Genomic DNA, 20,256 nt, shown 5'->3' on the forward strand with positions numbered 1-20,256 from the left:
CATTCTTATTTAATATTCACGATTATTCTATGAAACAAATATGCTAATTCGTATTTTACAACTGAAGAAAAGCAGACTCTGAGAGGGAAAGTAACTGTTCAAAGTCACACCGTTAATAAGAGGGGGGAATTGTAGTAGGTCTGTCTAGTCTCTTAGTCACTACACTACCACACTCTGCTACTTAATGGAGAAACCCAGAAAGCCATTTTGCAATGAGGGAAGTGACTTCACAATAATTGAGTGCCTGCTGTCCACCAGTCACTACTAAATTTTTTAAAAAATGTACATTAACTCTGCCACTGCCATTTTTAGCAGCTCCCTAAGTGAACTCCCAGGTTCATATTACTCATATTTTTCATTGTGGAGACCGGATGCAGCTAGTAGATAGCTTGGATTAACATAGATCAGCATCCTAAAACCTAGGAAGACCCAGAAGAATTGGAAATATTAAATTTTTTAAAATGGAACTAAAAAATATCAAAATGGGTTCCAAAATCTCTGAGTGAAGCTGGAGTCTGAATTTGTTTAAAAGCAAAGGCCATCTTTGTTCTTGCTAGAAAGAGAGGATAGTGAAAAATCACTAGCCTGAGTCAAGTGACCCAAGTTCCTTCCCTGGCTTGCTCTTGAAGTAATCATCTATGTGGCGCCTTGGCACAGGACTTCCTCTTCTTTGGGCCTAAGTCTTTCCATTTGTACATTGAGGGCCTTAAACTAGATATAGACTCTCTTAGCCCTATAAACTTACATATCTAGGATTCCATGAAGAAACCACATTCTTGATATTAAGAGTAGAAGAAAAAGAGGTTTTAAACATGCAAAGTGTAAGAAAAGAGTGGGTGCAGAGTAATTTGTGGAGAACTCCATGTCTTTTTGGGAAGGACTACATCTACCCTCAGCTATAGGAAGGAAACAGGTATGATGGCAGTTCCACCATCTAGTATCCTTACTTTTGATGAGGTGATCTTGACTAGGAGCAGGTGCTGTTCCCCAGGCAGTCTCGACACATTATTTTTTTCTCTCTCGAATTTAAAGTATCTGGAGCAGGGTCCAGGGAGGAGGAGTTTCAAAGACTGAGGCAGTGGGGCAAAGTCTGGGTCATAAAACACTGGAGGTGTCTAAAGGTGCCTATACACTTAGGAGCTACCCCTACAGACTGCATCTCAGGCTAAGGCAAGTAGAAGCACCAGTAGGGAGAAGGGAGGAACCACCATTTATTCAGCTCCTTTAGAGATGATCAAGGGAAGCTAGATCAGGTAACAGCAGGCCCTAGGACTATCTGCCTCTTCCCCCACTTAGCACAAATGTAGACCTTGAAGCTGGAGGTGGGAAGGTAGATATCAAACCCATTAAGCTGGGATCCAAGTCCAGGCTTTAAGGCATTTATGAGAGGGAGGGGTAGGGATAAGACCTGTGTTCTGACTCACAAATGATAACAACAAACAGATCTTATAGATATGCTTGAGTCAACACAGTGAAGGCTGCAGGAAGCCAGCTAGGCCAGATTTCTGTGCCTATATTATTCATTCAGCAGTTCACTGAAAGGGCACCCAATACCAACGTATGCAAATCCTGGGCGTATTTTTAGTGCCTTTCCTCAAGGATCACCTTAAAAAGGTCTAAGTTGATACCTATAGACCAGGAATTGGTAAACTATTTCAGTAAAACTCTAGCTTGTAAATAATTTGTGTGCAAAACATATAGTCACTTTCTCTCATAACTATTAAAATAGGCCATTATAGTACATTGGGTATATCTATATACCAATAAAAGCTAATTTACAAAAACAAGCAGCAGACCAAATTTGGCCCATGAGTTGCAGTTTGAATCCCCTGCAATATACAAATTTACAATATGAAAACATTATTAAGAGTGTAGAAGTGAAGTGAAGTGAAGTGAAGTCAGTCAGTCATGTTCGACTCTTTGTGACCCCATGGGCTGTAGCCTATCAGGTTCCTCCATCCATGGGATTTTCCAGGCAAGAGTGCTGGAGTGGATTGTCATTTCCTTCTCCAGTAAGAGTGTAGAAACTAGATTTAAATCCCAAAACTTCAGTTCAGTTCAGTAGCTCAGTCATGTCTGATGTTTTTTGACCCCATGGACAGCAGCACCCCAGAGTTCCCTGTCTATCATCAACTCCCAGATCTTGCTCAAACTCATGTCCATCGAGCCAGTGATGCCATCCAACTATCAGATCCTCTGTCGTCTCCTTCTCCTTCTGCCTTCAATCTTTCCCAACATCAGGGTCTTTTCCAGTGAGTCAGTTCTTCGCATCAGGTAGCCAAAGTATTGGAGCTTCAGCTTCAGCCTCAGTCCCTCCAGTGAATATTCAGAAGTGATTTCATTTAGGGACTGACTGGTTTGATTTTTTGCAGTCCAAGGGACTCTCATGAGTCTCCTCCAACACCACAGTTCAAAATCATCAATTCCTTGGTGCTTACCTTTCTTTATGGTCCACCTCTCACATCCATACATGACTACTGGAAAAACCATACCTTTAACTAGACAGACTTTTTTCAGCAAAGTGATGTCTCTGCTTTTTAATATGCTGTCTAGGTTTGTCATAGCTTTTCTTCTAAGGACCAAAGGTCTTTTAATTTCATGGCTGTATTCACCATCTGCAGTGATATTTGAGCCCAAGAAAAGAAAGTCTATCACTGTTTCCATTGTTTCCCCATCTATTTGCCATGAAGTGATGGGACCAGAGGCCATAATCTTTATTTTTTGAATGGTGAGTTTTAAGCCAGCTTTTTCAGTCTTCTCTTTCACTTTCATCAAGAGGCACATTAGTTCATCTTCGTTTGCTGCCATAAGGGTGGCAATATTTGAGGGTATTAGCATTTCTCCCTACAATCTTGATTCCAGCTTGTGCTTCATCCAGTCCAGCATTTCATATGATGTATGATGCATGTACTTTAAATAAGCAGAAAGACAATATACATCCTTGATGTACTCCTTTCCCAATTTAGAACCAGTTCGTTATTCCACCTCCAGTTCTAACTGTTGTTTCTTGACCAGCATACAGATTTCTCAGGAAGCAAGCAAGATGGTCCAGTATTCCCATCTCTTGAAGAAATTTCCACAATTTGTTGTGATCCACACAGTCAAAGTCTCTATTGTAGTCAATGAAGCAGAAGTAGATATTTTTATGGAATTTTCTTGTTGCTTTTTCAATGATCCAGCAGACATTGGCAATTTTATGTCTGGTTCATCTGCCTTTCTTAAATCCAGCTTGAACATCTGGAATTTCTGTTGAAGCCTAGCTTAGAGAATTTTGCGCATTACTTTGCTAGCATGTGAGATGAGTGCAATTGTGAGGCAATTTGAACATTCTTTGGCCTTGTCTTTCTTTGGGATGGGAATGAAAAATCACTCTCACTATCCACATCCATTTCATTGACAAATGTTGACACATTTATATCTTAAGTATCTTTTGAATTCACCCACTTTTCTCCATCTCAACTGCCATACCCTTCATCTGAGCCATACTCACCTCTATAGTGGATCAGTGTAATAATCTCCACATTGTTTTTTTTTTAAGAAAATATTTTTATTTTGTATAGGAATATAGCATATAGGTTATTAAAAAATATTGAATATCATTCCCCATGATATATAGTAAATTATATATTTTATATGTTCTAGTATGTATCTGTTAATCCCATACTCTTAATTTATTCCCTTCCCTCTTTTCCCCCTTGGTAACCATATGTGTGTTTTCTGTCCATAAGTCTGTTTCTAGTGTTTTTTTTTTTTTTTTTTTTTTTTTTAACTTTACTTTGTATTGGAGTAGAGGCAATAAACAATGCTGTGACAATTTCGGATGAACAGCAAACGGACTTCATATGTATACATGTATCCATTCTCCCCCAAACTCCCCTCCCATCCAGGCTACCACATAACATTGAGCAGAGTTCCATGTGATATACAGTAGGTCCTTGTTCAGTATCCATTTTATATATAGCAGTGTGTACATATCCATCCTAAACTCCCTAACTATGCCTTCCTCCCATTTTTTTCTCTGGGGCAACTATAAGTTCATACTCTGAGACTGTTTCTATTTTATAAATAAGTTCATTTGTCTATGTCTTTTTAGATTCCTCACAAAATGGATATCATACAATATTTCTCTTTCCCTGTCTGACTTATTTCACTCAGTATGGCAATGTCTAGGTCCATCCATGTTGCTGCAAATAGTATTATTTCATTCTTTTTAATGGCTGAGTAATATTCCATTATGTATATGTACCACATCTTTATAGATCCCTCTGTCAGTGGGCATTTAGGTTGCTTCCATTTCTTCACTACTGTAAACAGAGTTGCCGTGAATATTTGGTTGCATGTATCCTTTCAGACCATGTTTTTCTCAGGTATGTGCCCAGTAGAGGGGTTGCAGGGTCATATGGTAGCTCTATTTTCAGTTTTTTAAGGCACCTCTATACTGTTCTTCATAGTGGCTATACCAATTTACATTCCCATGCACAGTGTAGGAGGGTTCCCTTCTCTCATCACCCTCTTCAACATTTGTTGTTTGTGGATATTTTTATGATAGCCATTTTGCCCTATGTGAGGTGATTTATCTCATTGTAGTTTTGATTTGCTGTTCTCTAATAACTAGCAATATTGAATGTCCTTTCATATGCATCTTGGCCATCTGTATGTCTAATTTGGATAAATGTCTATTCAAGTCTTCTGCCCATTTTCTTATTGGGTTGTTTATTTTCATGATGTTAAGCCTTTTGAGCTGTTCGCAAATGTGGGGGATTATTCCCTTGTTGGTCACATCATTTGCAGATATTTTCTCCCAATCTGTGGGTTATCTTTTCATTTTGTTTATTGTTTTCTTTGCTTTACAAATGCTTTTGAGTTTAAGTAGGCATCATTTATTTATTTATTTTTATTTACATTATTCTGGGAGACAGATCAAAAAGTATATTGCTGCAATTTATGTCTGAGAAGATTCTGCCTATGTTCCCCTCTAGGAGTTTTATAGTGTCTAGTGTCACATTTAGGTCTTTAATCCAAGTTAAGCTTATTTTTGTGTATGATGCTAAAGAATGATCTAATTGAATTTTTACATGTAGCTGTCCAATTTTCCCAGCACCATTTGTTGAAGAAATTGTCTTTCCATCATTGTGTATTCTAGCCTTCTTTGTTGTAGATTCATTAGCCATATATGTGTGTGTGGTTATTTCTGAGCTTTCCATCCTGTTCCATTGATCTATATTTCTTTTTTTTTTTTTTTTTTTTGCCAGTATCATACTTTTTTGATGACTGTAGCTTTGTAATATAGTATGAAGTCAGGGAACCTGATTCCTCCAGCTCTGTTTTTCTTTCTTAAGATTGCTTTGGCTATTCAGGGTCTTTTGTATCTCCATACAAATTTTAAGATTTTTTTGTTTTAGTTCTGTGAATAATATCATGATAATTTGATAGAATCTGTAGATTGCCTTCAATAGTATAGTCATTTTGACAATATTGATTCTTTCAATCCACAAACATGGTGTATCTTTCCATCTACTTGTGTTAATGATTTCTTTCATCAGTGTCTTGTAGCTTTTGAAGTACAGGTCTTTTGTCTCCTTAAGTAGGTATATTCCTAGATATTTTATTCTTTTTTATGGGGTGATAAACGGTATTGTTTCTTGAAATTCTCTCTGATCTTTCATTGATAGCATATAGAAATGAAACATATTTCTGTGTATTAATTTTGTAACCTGCAACTTTACCAAATTCATTGATGAGCTCCCTATTAGTTGTTTGGCCTGAGGTGACCCAGCCCTGGAGTCTACAGGATCTATGGCAGGGCTGATGGTGAACTCCAGAAGTGCTCATATCAATGGGTACTTCCTAGAACTTCTGCTGCCAGTGCCTTTGTCCCTGTTGTGAGTGACTGACACCCCCAACTTCTGCAAGAGACCTTGCAACACTAGCAGGTGGGTCTAGTTAACACTCCTGTCAGGTCACTGCTCCTTTCCTCTAGGGCTTGGTGCACAACAAATTTTACATGTGCCTTCTAAGAAAGGAGTCTCTGTTTCCCCTAGTCCTGTGGAAGTCCTCTAATTAAATCCCACTGGCCTTCAAATTCCCTGGGGGTTTTAGTCCCTTTGCCAGATCCCCAGGCTGGGAAGCCTGACGTGGGGCTCAGAACCTTCACAACAGTAGAAGAACTTCTGTGATATTATTGTTCTCCAATTTGTGGGTCACACACCTGGTAAGTATGGGATTTGATTTTATCATGATTGTGTCCCTCCTATCATCTCACTGGGGCTTCTCCTTTGTATTTGCATACAGGGTACCTTTTTTGGTGGGTTCCAGTGTCTTCTTGTCAATGATTGTTCAGCAGTCAGTTGTGGTTTCAGTTAGTTGTGATTTTTGTGCCCTCACAGGAGGAGGTTAGCACATGTCTTTTTACTCTGCCATCTTGAACCAGTCTCAGAACTCAAATAATTCAGATCTTAGCATGCTAGATCCCACAGCAGCTGCTTTTTGTCTTCATTATTTCTTCCCAAAATCTGCTTTTCAAACAACAGTCAAAGCTATTTTGTACAAAGCACAAATGTATATTTCGCCCTTAACATCCTCTAGCAGAGCTTGCCTTATTGACTGAAATTAGAAAAATACAGAGATTAACAGGGCTCTTGGGTAAGGATAACATTCAAACTGCTGAAATATTATTCTCTGAAATCATCCCATCCTCATACAATATTATAAAGTAATTATCCTCCAATCAAAATTAATTAATTAATTAAACAAAAACTGGTGAAATATTCCTCGTGTGTGTTTGTATGTGTGCATGCACACACATACAGAAATATATTCAATATCATTAAGTAGAAGGTAAGGTACAGAAGAATGAGCATTTTGTGTTTGCTTCATTCACACACACATATTTCTATGTATATACATTTTTATGAGAATAAGGAATTTTTATCCTGGATATCATCACAAAGATATTTTTAATGGTGGTTTCCACTAGAGAGAGTGACATAGTTGGGGAATAGTGTGACTTTCATTTTTTATTTTGAACTGTTTGAATTTTCAAACTTCATACATTATTTTTTAAACAGTTCAGTTCAGTCACTCAGTCGTGTCCAACTCTTTGCAAATCCATGGACTGCAGCATGCCAGGCTTCTCTGTCCATCACAAACTCCCAGAGCTTGCTCAAACTCATGTCCATTGAGTCAGTGAGTTTTTTAAAAGATTATCTAGAAAGTACATATAAACTGACTTTTGTTTCTTTTTTGTATTTCTGTGCATAAGAAACGTATAACTATTATATTGAGAAAAATTAATGACTTCTCATTTTCTCTAGGATAAATGTCAAACTTTTTAACATGACCTATACAGTCCTTTGTCGGAGAAGGCAATGGCACCACACTCCAGTACTCTTGCCTGGAAAATCCATGGACGGAGGAGCCTGGTAGGCTGCAGTCCATGGAGTCGCTAAGAGTCAGACACAACTGAAGGACTTCACTTTCACTTTTTACTTTCATGCATTGGAGAAAGAAATGGCAACCCACTCCGGTGTTCTTGCCTGGAGAATCCCAGGGACAGGGAAGCCTGGTGGGCTGCCGTCTATGGGGTTGCAGAGTCAGACATGACTGAAGCGACTTAGCAGCAGCAGCAGCATACAGTCCTCTGTGATCTGGCTCCTCCTAATCTTTCTAGCTCACTGTTTGCCCTTTCTCACCTCATACTCTATGCTTCACCCATGCCAGGGTTCTGTCAGTTTGTCAATTTTCCAAGGTACTTTGTGCTTTCTATTACCTCCAGACTTTATATGTTATTCTACCTGACTGAAATAATCTTCCTTCTATTATTCTTCCCACTCATCTCGTGGGTCTTAGTTTAGAATTTCCTTCTTCCAGGTGGCCTTCCCTGACTTCCTGTGTTTCCCAGTTAGGTGGTTCTGCCATGTGCACCCGATCCTCAATGTATATTTAACCACAGTCTTATGAAATTGCTAATTTAACTGCCTGTCTTGACAGCTTATAATGGAAACCCTCTGAGTTCTGGATCACATCTTTCTTGCTTCCCACTGTAACCTCAGAGCCTAGAACATCACTTCATGTAGACTTGGTGCTCAATAAACATTTGCTAGATGAACGAATGATCAACAAAATAATCAATAACATCATTTGAGCATGGTCAGCAAAATCCCAATAGAAAACAGCTGTTTCCATAACCTTCATTTGAGAAGATGATTCAAATGGGACATTTCCAGTTTTAAGGTTGGCTTCAGTTCAGTTCAGTTCAGTCGCTCAGTCGTGTTCAACTCTTTGCGACCCCATGAATCGCAGCACGCCAGGCCTCCCTGTTGCACTTAATAGCTTCACTGTTTGACCAACAAGTCTGTTTAGAAAAAAGGCCTCTATGTCTGTCACTGCCAGTCCCTATACTATTCTAATTGACCCATTGTAACCAGCTTGGTCCAGTTACTCTAAGCACCTGAATCCCAAATCCTCTTGGGTGACTTCAGGTTAGATGAATAGAGAACAAAAGGAGGCCTCAGAAAGTGTTGGGGGTGTTTAATTCCAGATTAGATTGCTTCTTGGGGCTTTCAAAGGAGCTGCATTTACCTATTTTATATTCTGGGTTAGGCAGCCATGTAGACCTTCATTCAAATAAAGAGTTCCTAGCAAAATAAATCAGAAAACTTCTATTTTCTTATGACTTTACAAACTCTGTTTGGATGCCTCCAATGACTACGAACTCACAATCTCCCAAGGCAACTCATTCAACTTTCTGGTTACTTTTTCCTTATATTAAATAGTCAAACATTTGCCTTCTTCTATCTTCTGTTTAATGGTTCCTCTTTGTACTGAATTCAGGACTCCTGAGCAAAAATTCTAGTCAATGCCATCTTACTTCCTTTTAACAGCAAAAGAACTAGCTATCTTGTAGAGAATATTTCTTTTCATGGACACCTACAATGCAGTGCTTGCTCCCAAGTCTCATCTTTTATTTGTTCTCATGCCAATATTATCTTCATTTCCAGAGAACTGTGGCAATATCACATTGGTGGATGGCTTAATCACTGACCAGAGGAAGTGGTCATCTCCATGATGTGACTTAAGGTACTCAAAAACACCTGCTGTGCTTCCAAAAATGACAGCTTAGTTTAGAGCAATTGGACCCAATACTGAGAATTACATTCCAGTCATCTCTATGTCAAAATTTCATGTGTTACCTGGGGTGGGTTATTCTCCTTCTTTGATCTTAGTCCTTTCATTTGCAAAGGAGAGACTTACAAGCTGATCTTTGAGATCCCTTTGAGCTCTCACATCCTATATTTCCATGATTCAGTCTTTTTAATTGGAGTCCACCAGCATCCAGAAAGCACATGCAGATATCTGAATACTATTTATAGCCCATCTGTGTTTGCATGAGTGACTTTATGGAAAGTTCATCATTTGGGGAAATGAATTACATGCAGTTTCAAACTCTGAATCTCTATTCCCATGCATAAAATGCAGACATTCCCCAATCCAGCTGATCTTCCAGGAAATGTGAACACAATCAAAGCTCAGTATATAACTCAGGGTATAATAGATGTGTCCCTTCTCAACCTTACTTTCCAAATCAATTGATCTATTCCATTGGCTACCTATTACTATGTTGCAATGTATTAGGGGGTGAGGTAGGCAAAATAATGCCTCACCCAAAGATGTTCAATCCTAATACCCAGAAACTATGAGTACGCTAAGTGAAAAATAGAAATTAAGTTTGCAGATGAAATTAAGGTTGCTAATCAGCATACACACACACACACACACACACACATATATATATATATAATTAACTTGTATGCAGAGTACATCATGCAAAATGCTGGGCTGAATGACTCACAAACTGAAATAAGGTTGCCAAGAAAAATATTGACAACCTCAGATATGCAAATTATATCACTTTAATGACAGAAAGTGAAGAGGAACTAAAGAGCCTCTTGTTGAGGATGAAAGAGAAGAGTGGAAAAGATGGCTTAAAACTCAACATTCAAAAAATTAAAATCAATATATTGGGTCCCATCACTTCATGGCAAATAAATGGGAAAAAATGGAAACCATGATAGATTTTATTTTCTTGGGCTCCAAAATCACTGCAGACTGTGACTGCAGCCATGAAATTAAAAGACGTGGGCTCCTTGGAAGAAAAGCTGGTACAAGCCTAGACAGTGTATTGAAAAGCAGACACATCACTTTCCCAACAATGGTCCCTGTAGTCAGGCTAAGGTTTTTCCAGTAGTCATGTATGGATGTGAGAGTTGCTCCATAAATTGATTCTTTCAAACTGTGGTGCTGGAGAATACTCTTGAGAGTCCCTTGAACAGTAAGGATATCAAACCAGTCAGTCCTAAAGGAAATCAACCCTGGATATTCATTGTAATTACTGATGCTGAAGCTTCAAGACTTTGGCCACTTGATATGAAAAACTGAATCACTGAAAAAGACCCTTATGTTGGAAAAGATTGAAGGCAGGAGGAGAAGGTAATGACAGAGGATGAGGTGGTTGGATGGCATCACCGACTCAATGGACATGAGTTTAAGCAAACTCCAGGAGATAGTGAAGGACAGGGAAGACTGGTGTGCCACAGTTCATGGGGTCACAAAGAATTGGACACAAAATTCTCTGTCACTTCCTATGTCTGACATTTAGGCAAATTTCTTAAACCTCATTGTGCTTCATTTCTCTCATCTATGAGATGGAGATAGTAATAGCTCATAGGATTGTTTTGAAGATTACACAAATAAACACATGTTAAGTATGTAAATAGCTCCTAGCACATAGAAGATTCTCAATAAATGTTAGCTAGTAGTACTTGAAGGTGTTTCTTTGATGGTTCAGACAGTAAAGAATCTGACTGCAATGCAGGAGACCCAGGTTTGACACCTGAGTTGGGGAGGTCCCCTGGGGAAGGGAATGGCTACCCACTTCAGTATTCTTGCCTGGAGAATCCCATGGACAGAGGAGCCTGGCAGGCTACAGTCAGTTGCAAAGAGTCAGACACAACTGAGCAATTAACACTTTCACTTCACTTGTGAAATCTTTATAAAATTTACTATAGCTTTCACTGCTATGTTTTAGTCAAAAGAATCCATCACTTATGCTTCTCTGATTTATTTAAATTTTATAATAAATAGAAGAAAATTTTTATTTCTGATGAAATGGTTAGATATAAAAATAGTGTGAGGCAAAATAAATATATATATACAAAAAGGAAATGTCAGTTTATACTCAGAGCCTAACTTGGAAGTATGAGTCTGACTCTTTGCGACCCCATGGATAGTAGCCTGCCAGGGTCCTCTGTCCATGGAATTCTTCAGGTAAAAATACTGGAGTGGGTTGCCATATCCTCCTCCAGGGCATCTTCCCAACCCAGGGATTGAACCGAGGTCTCCCACATTGCAGACAGATTCTTTATCATCTGAGCCTCCAGGGGAGCCCAGTGTTCTTCTCACTTCCCACTAACCCAAATCCTTGAAAAAGTGAAAGTGAAGTCACTCAGTTGTGTCTGACTCCTTGTGACCCCATGGACAGAGGAGCAGGCTCCTCTGTCCATGGTATTTTCAAGGCAAGAATACTGGAGTGGGTTGCCATGTCCTTCTCCAGGGGTCTTCTGGACCCAGGGGTCAAACCTGGGTCTCTCACACTGCAAGAAGACTCTACCATATGAGCCACCAGGGAAGGCCCTTGAAACATAAGTTTAAATTCCACCTTCTCCAGAAAGTCTTCTGTGACTCTGGTCTTCATGAATTGTTTTCTCTTCCAAAGTTCTAGAACATTTTTAGTTGGTACTAACCAGCATAGTTTATAGTCCAATAACATCTGATACCACTTTCTAGTAACTCAGTGTAGGAATTTTGTCTTAAAATGAAAGCAAAATAGCTATCATCTCCCTAATTGCCAGGATTGAGTCACATGACTCACATGGCAGGTTACCTTTTCTTTCCTAGAGCTCCTGGTGGTGGAAAGAGATGCAGTTGGCATTGCAGACATAAGTAGCCTGATTGCCAAGCCCAATGTAAAGGAAAACATGTGAGTGTTGTTTAAAAGCAAGTTTACTGAGTTAATTACTAGAATCCCTTAAAGTCAAGCATAATGTTCTGCACATAATAAATATCTCTTGGATGGCTGCATAAAGGAATAGTAATACTGGCACATACTGCAAAAAGAATAGAGTAGATTCACCAAAACCTAAGGATCTAATGAATACTTAGATTTAAAGTGACTATTCTGACAAAAATAAACAAAGAGATTTTCAGGAAAGTAAATATGTTTCTTCAACTTTTTTAAAAACAAAAGCTTTCTACTGAATATCTTGATCAAGAAAGCAAATATTTTTGTTAGAATTCTCCTGTGAAGCTATCCAGTCCTGGGTTTTTATTTGTTCAGAGATTTTTGATTACTGATTCAATTTCCTTGCTTGTTTTTAGTCTTCAGATATTCTATTACTTCATGATTCAATTGTGGTAAGTTTTTTGTGTTTTTCTAGGAATTTATTAATTTCTTATAAATTATAAAATTAGGTGATGTCATTGTTTATAGAAGTCTCTTATGATTGTATTTCTGTGGCATAAGTTATAAAGTCTCCCCTTTCATTTATATTTTTGCTAATTTGAGTTTTCTATTTTTTTCTTGGTCTACTTCTGGAGCAGGAAATGACAACCCACTCCAGTATTCATGCCTAGAGGGTCCCATGGACAGAGGAGCCTGTAGGCTACAGTCCATGGGGTCGCAAAGAGTCAGACACGACTGAGCAACTTCACTTCAATTCACTTCACTTAAGGTTTACCAATTTTATTACTCTTTTCATAAAACCAACTCTTTTCAGTTCTTTCTATTGCATTTTTAGTCTCTAATTCATTTATTTTTGCTCTAAATGTCATTATTTCCTTCCTTCTGCTAGGTGAAATAAGCTAGATAGAGAAAGAAAAAAAAATACTGTATGGTACTCCTTATATGTGGAATATAAAAAATAATAAAATGGTAAATTTCATAGAAACGGAGAACTAAAAGTCTGATTGTTGCCAGGAGCTGAGGGAAAAGAGAAATGGGATTATGTAGGTGAAATGTTCCCCTTCAAAGATTACTGCTTTGTTGTGGCAAAGGGATTTGCATAACTCAATGAACCTATGAACCACACCGTACAGGGTTACCCAAGGCAGACCAAACCACCCAACTATTCTGACCATAAGAACTCCATGAACTATATAAAAAGGCAAAAGGAAATGACACCAAAAGATGAGCCACACACACACACACCAGAAGGTATCCAATATGCTACTGGGAAAGAGTGCAGGACAGTTACTAATAGCTCCAGAAAGAATGAAGTGGCTGGGCCAAAGCAGAAACAATGCTCAGTTGTGGATGTGTCGGTGATGAGAGAAAAATTCTGTGCTATAAAGAACAATATTTCATAGGAACCTGGAATGTTAGTTCTGTAAATCAAGGTAAATTGGATGTGGTCAAGCAGGAGATGGCAAGAATAAACTAACATCTTAAGAATCAGTGAACTAAAATGGACAGGAATTGCTGAATTTAATACAGATGACCATTATATCTACTACTGTGGGCAAAAATCCCATAGAAGAAATGGAATAGCCATCATAATCAAGTAATCCAAAATGCAGCACTTGAGTGCAACCTCAAAAACAACAGAATTATCTCTGTTCATTTCCAAGGAAAACCATTCAAGATCACAATAATCCAAGCCTACTCTATGCCCCCAACTACCCATTGCAAAGAAGCTGAAATTGGTCAGTTCTATGAAGACCTACAAGACCTCCTAGGACTAACACTGGAAAAAAAAAAAAAAAGGTGCCCTATTCATCATAGGGGATTGGAATAAAGAAGGAGGAAGTCAAGAGATACCTGGAATAGCAGGCAAGTTTGGCCTTGGAGTTCAAAATGAAGCAGGACAAAGGCTAACAGAATTCTGCTAAGAGAACACACTGGTCATAGCAAACACTCTTTTTTCAACAACTCAAGAGACAACTTTTTACACGGACATCACCAAATGGTCAACATCGAAATCAGATTGATTACATTCTTTGTAGTTGGAGATGGAGAAGCTGTATAAAACAAGCAAAAACAAGACCTTGGAGCATACTATGGCTCAGATCATCAGCTCTTTATAGCAAAATTCAAGGTTAGACTAAATAAGGCTTCCCTAGTGACTCAGATGGTAAAGAATCTGCTTGCAATGCAGGAGACACAGGTTCCATCCCTGGGTTTGAAAGATCCCTTGGAGAAGGGAATGGCAACCCATTTCAGTATTCTTGTCTGGAGAATTCCTTGGATAGAGGAGTCTGGCTGGCTATAGTCCAGGGGGTTGCAAAAGTCAGAAACGACTAAGTGACTAAAACACAAAAACTAAAAAAAGCTAGTAAAACCACTAGGTCAGTCAGGTATGACCTAAATCAAATCCTCTATGATTATACAGTGGAGGTGATGAATAGATTCAAGGGATTAGATCTGCAAACTGAGTACCTCAAGAACTATGGACAGGTTTGTAATATTTTACAAGAGGCAGTGAACAAAACCATCCCAAAGAAAAAGAAATACAAGAAGGCAAAGTAGTTGTCAGAGGAGGCTTTACAAGTAGCTGAGGAAAGAAGCAAGCAAAAAGCAAAGGAGAAATAGAAAGGTATGCCCAACTGAATGCAGAGTTCCAAAGAATGGCAAGGAGAGACAAGAAGACCTTCTTCAATGAACAATGCAAAGAAATAGAGGAAAACAACAGAAAGGGAAAGAGTAGAGATCGCCAAGAAAATTAAAGATATCAAAGGAATATTTCATGCAAAGATGGGCACAATAAAGGACAGAAACAGCAAAGACCTAACAGAAGCAGAAGACATCAAGATGAGAAGTTAAGAATACAAAGAATAACTGTACAAAAAAAATCTTAATGTCCTGGATAACCATGATGGTATGGTCACTCACCTAGAGCCATACATTCTGGAGTCTGAAGTGGGCCTTAGGATGCACTGCTGTTAATGAAGCTAGTGGAGGTCATAAAATTCCAGCAAAGCTAATTAAAATCTTAAAAGATGATACTATTAAGGTGCTTCACTCAGTATGTCAGCAAATTAGGAAAACCTAGTAGTAGCCACAGCACTGGAAAAGGTCAATATTCACCCAATTACCAAGAAGAGCAGTACTAAAGAATGTTCACACTACCAGACAATTGAACTCATCTATGGTGCTGGTAAGGTTATGCTAAATATCCTCCAAGCCAGGCTGCAGCAGTAAGTGAACCAAGAACTTCCAGATGTTCAAGCTGGGTTTAGATAAGGCAGAGGAATCAAGGATCAAATTGTCAACATTTGCTGGATCACTGGGCTCCAAAATCACTGCAGACGGTGACTGCAGCCATGAAATTAAAAGACGCTTACTCCTTAGAAGAAAAGTTATGATCAACCTAGATAGCATATTGAAAAGCAGAGACATTACTTTGCCAACAAATGTCCGCCTAGTCAAGGCTATGGTTTTTCCAGTGGTCATGTATGGATGCGAGAGTTGGACTGTGAAGAAAGCTGAGTGCTGAAGAATTGATGCTTTTGAACTGTGGTGTTGGAGAAGACTCTTGAGAGTCCTTTGGACTGCAAGGAGATCCAACCAGTCCATTTTAAAGGAGATCAGCCCTGGGTGTTCTTTGGAAGGAATGATGCTAAAGCTGAAACTCCAGTACTTTGGCCACCTCATGCGAAGAGTTGACTCATTGGAAAAGACTCTGATGCTGGGAGGGATTGGGGGAAGGAGGAGAAGGGGACGACAGAGGATGAGATGGCTGGATGGCATCACTGACTCGATGGACATGAGTTTGAGTGAACTCCGGGAGATGGTAATGGACAGGGAGGCCTGGCATGCTGCAATTCATGGGGTCACAAACAGTTGGACATGACTGAGTGACTGAACTGAACTGAACTGAGGGAAAGCAAGGGAACTCCACAAAAAAATCTACTTCTGTTTCAAAGCCTTTGACTAAAGGCTAAAGTCTTTGGCCGTATGGATCATAAAAAACTGTGGAAAACTTAAAGATTTGGGAATACCAGACCATTTTACCTGTCTCCTGAGAAACCTGTATACAAGTCAAGAAGCAACAGTTAGAACTTTATATAACTGGTTCAAATGGAACCAATAACTGGTTCAAAATTGAGAAAGGAGTACAAGGCTGTTTATTGTAACCCTGCTTGTTTAACTTATATGCAGAGCACATCAGGTGAACTGCCAGGATGGGTAAGTTACAAACTGGAATCAAGATTGCTGGGAGAAATATCAACAACCTTAGGTATGCGGATGATACCACTCTAATAGCAGAAAGCGAAGAGGACCTAAAGAGCTTCTTGATGAGCATGAAAGAAGAGAGTTTAAAAGCCGGCTTAAAACCATATTTAAAAAAAGAAAGAAAAAAAAAAAAAAAACTAAGATCATGGCATCCAGTCGCATTCAGTCAGTCAGTTCAGTCACTCAGTCGTGTCCGACTCTTTGCGACCCAATGAATTGCAGCACGCCAGGCCTCCTCCCTATCCATCACCAACTCCCTGAGTTCACTCAAACTCATGTCCATCGACTTGGTGATGCCATCCAGCCATTTCATCCTCTGTCGTCCCCTTCTCCTCCTGCCCCCAATCCCTCCCAGCATCAGAGTCTTTTCCAGTCGCATTACTTCAAGGAAAATAGAAGAGGAAAATGTGGAAGAGTGACACATTTCCTCTTATTGGCCTCTAAAATCACTACAGATTGTGACCGCATCCATGAAATTAGAAGACAGCTGCTTCTTGGCTGGAAAGCTATGAGAAACCTAAACAGTATATTAAAAAAACAAAGGCATCTCTTTGTCAACAAAGGTCCATATAGTCAAAGCTATGGTCTTTCCGCTAGTCATGTATGGATGTGAGAGTTGTACCATAAAGAAAGCTGAGTAACAAAAAATTGATTCTTTTAAATTGTGGTGCTGGAGAAGACTCTTGAGAGTCCCTTGAACAGTAAAGAGATCTAACTAGTCAATCCTAAATGAAATCAGTGCTGAACACTCATTGGAAAGACTGATGCTGAAACTGAATCTGCAATACTTTGGTCACCTGATGTGAACAACTGACTCACTGTAAAAGACCTGGATGTTGGGAAAGATTGAGGGCATGAGCCCATTGAGTTGGTGATGCCATCCAACCATCTCATCCTCTGTCACCCCCTTCTTCTTCCACCTTCAAATTTTCCCAGCATCAGGATATCTTCAAATGAGTCAGCTCTCCTCATCAGGGGGCCAAAGTATTGGAGTTTTAACTTCAACATCAATCCTTTCAATGAATATTCAGAACTGATTTTCTTTAAGATGGACTGATTGGATCTCCTTGCAGTCCAAGGGACTCTCAAGAGTCTTCTCCAACACCACAGTTCAAATGCATTAGTTCTTCAGCACTCAGCTTTCTTTATAGTCCAACTCTCACATCCATACATGACTACTGGAAAAACCATAGCCTTGACTAGATGGAACTTTGTTGGCAAGTAATGTCTCTGATTTTAATATGCTGTTTAGCTTGATCATAACTTTTCTTCCAAGGAGCAAGTGTCTTTTAATTTCATGGCTACAGTCACCATATGCAGTGATTTTGGAGCCCCCCAAAATAAAGTCTGCCACTATTTCCACTGTTTCTCCATCTATTTGCCATGAAGTGATGGGACCAGGTGCCATGATCTTTGTTTTCTGAATGTTGAGCTTTAAGCCAACTTTTTCACTCTCCACTTTCACTTTCATCAAGAGGCTCTTTAGTTCTTCTTCACTTTCTACCACAAGAGTGGTGTCATCTGCAGATCTGAGGTTATTATATCAATAACCTCAGCAATCTTGATTCCAGCTTGTGTTTCATCCAACCCAGGGTTTCTCATGATGTATTCTGCATATAAGTTAAATAAGCAGAGTGACAATATACAACCTTGACATACTCATTTTCCTATTTGGAAGCAATCTGTTGTTCCATGTCCAGTTCTAACTGCTGCTTCCTGACCTGCATACAGATTTCTCAAGAGGCAGGTCAGGTGGTCTGGTATTCCTATTTCTTGAATAATTTTCCACAGTTTATTGTGATCCACACAGTCAAAGGCTTTGGCATAGTCAATAAAGCAGAAATAGATGTTTATTTCCAGAACTATCTTGCTTTTTCGATGATACAGTGGATGTTGACAATTTGATCTCTGGCTCCTCCCCCTTTTCTAAAACCAGCTTGAACATCTGGAAGTTCATGGTTCACGTATTGCTGAAGCCTGGCTTGGAGAATTTTGAGCCTTACTTTACTAGAGTGTGCAAAACAAAAAAAGAAACAATTCTGTTTATCAGCAGATGGAAGCTTCTGTAAGTAAGGTTGAGCCTCTATTATGTGATAGTTTTGAACAACAGAAGAAAATTTATGGAAAAAAGCACCCTGTATTGTGATCTGAAATAGATGAAAATCTCCTTTGCATCCCCTCAGGCTGTTTCCTTGCAGTCAGTATCAAAATCTCACCCTGGGATTGCTCTCCAATCCCTACATTCTAGCTGCGCTGCCTTCCAGGGGACTTGCATCCCTGTCTAGGGTGATAGGACACCACAAGGATTGTCTGTGTGATTCTCATTCCATTCAAATCGTCAAAGATTAGCTGCTGTGCTCTCCAACAGCCTCAAATGCTTCTCCTCTGTCCCAAACAATTGGCATGATGTGAGGATCTGACCCCTGCTTCATTTACCCCACCCCCTTAGGTGCAGGGCCAGTCCTGATCACTCTCCTCCTCTTTTTCTCTTCCTCCTTTTGTCCTTCTGAGCTTTGTGGGGAACTATATATTCCTTTCTTATGGTCAGGGACTTGTCAGCTCTCAGCTGGCGTTCTGCAAGATGTTCTGTATTTGAAGGTGTATTCCTGATGCCTTTGTGGAGAGAGATGTACTCCACATCCACTTACGCCTCTGCCATCTTGTTTCTCATCTAGCTTACTTTTTGTTTTCAAAATTCTCAGCTAAAAAAAGGAAAACAAAGGAAAAAACAAAGGAAAAGTGTTATAAACTCTAGACACCCTTAGTCATCCATGAGGTATGTGTTTCAGGGTCTCTTTAAATTTTAAAGTGATAAATAAACAAGGGAATTTTGTTAGTATTCCTCCACTGATCACCATTCTTAATCATCCATATGCCATGATTATGATTATGTTTCAGTGCCTCATTACACAACTATAAGTCTGAAATGTAGTTTAAAAATGAAAATTGAAAAGAGCAAGATGATTTCTTTTCTTATGTCTAATAGATCTATTTTAAAAGTATTTTTCTCATCCTTTTCCATCTTCCCTATTTCTTACTCATTCCTCTTTAACCTTAGTTATATGTTTTTATACCAATTTTTTCCTAACCATCTTGTTTCTTTTTCTTCTTCTTCACACATTTCTATTTTTCTCTCTGTTTTTCAACACTGTCTAATGTCTTAAGCACTCCTTTCTTTTACATATTTTAAAACTCTCTCTGTTTTCTATCCCTAGCTTCTGTGTGTGTCTCTGCCTTTGTTTCTCTATTCCTCTATTGGTATCTCAGTCTCTGTCTTGCTTTAACTTTTGATGATTTTCTTTTATATACCCTGTGCAAAGTTACTTCAGTCGTGTCTGACTCTTTGTGACCCCATGGACTGTAGCCTGAAAAGGTTCTCTGTTCATGGGATTCTCCAGGTAAGAATACCGGAGTGAGTTGCCATTTCCTTCTCCAGGGGGTCTTCCTGACTGAGGGATCAAACCCACATCTCTTACTTCTGCATTGGCATGCAGGTTTTTACCACTAGTGCCATCCGGGAAGCCCAACTGAGCTCAAATCTCTCAGGAACTAGATTACTCATTGGGAATTGTAATCTAAAATGTTTGACTGTAACTTTTCATTAGTTGGTAGTGTTTGATGATTTACTGTTATTTGTAGTAATTTTAAAGGGTAACTTCATTAAAAAATTAGCTTTTGGTTTTTGCAATGTTGGTGACACTTCAAACTGAGTTTCTCTAGCTGTCATAATAGCAAGGAAGGAAATAATTGTCCAGGGTGAACCAAGCCACAGAGTAAGACTGTTTAGAAGATTAAGTAAACACTAAGAAAATAAGATTTTGGACATGTCTGCTTCATTTTCCCTTTTCTATGACATCAAACTGCAATGAAAAGTTAGGTGGCTTAGATTTAGTTCCATCTTTGGCACTATTTTCTTGCCTTTATGACCTCAAGACTAATAGCAAGAGCCTTACAATCTCCATCTGATA

This window comes from Bubalus kerabau, chromosome X (assembly GCF_029407905.1).
Source record: "Bubalus kerabau isolate K-KA32 ecotype Philippines breed swamp buffalo chromosome X, PCC_UOA_SB_1v2, whole genome shotgun sequence".
NCBI lineage: Eukaryota > Metazoa > Chordata > Mammalia > Artiodactyla > Bovidae > Bubalus > Bubalus kerabau.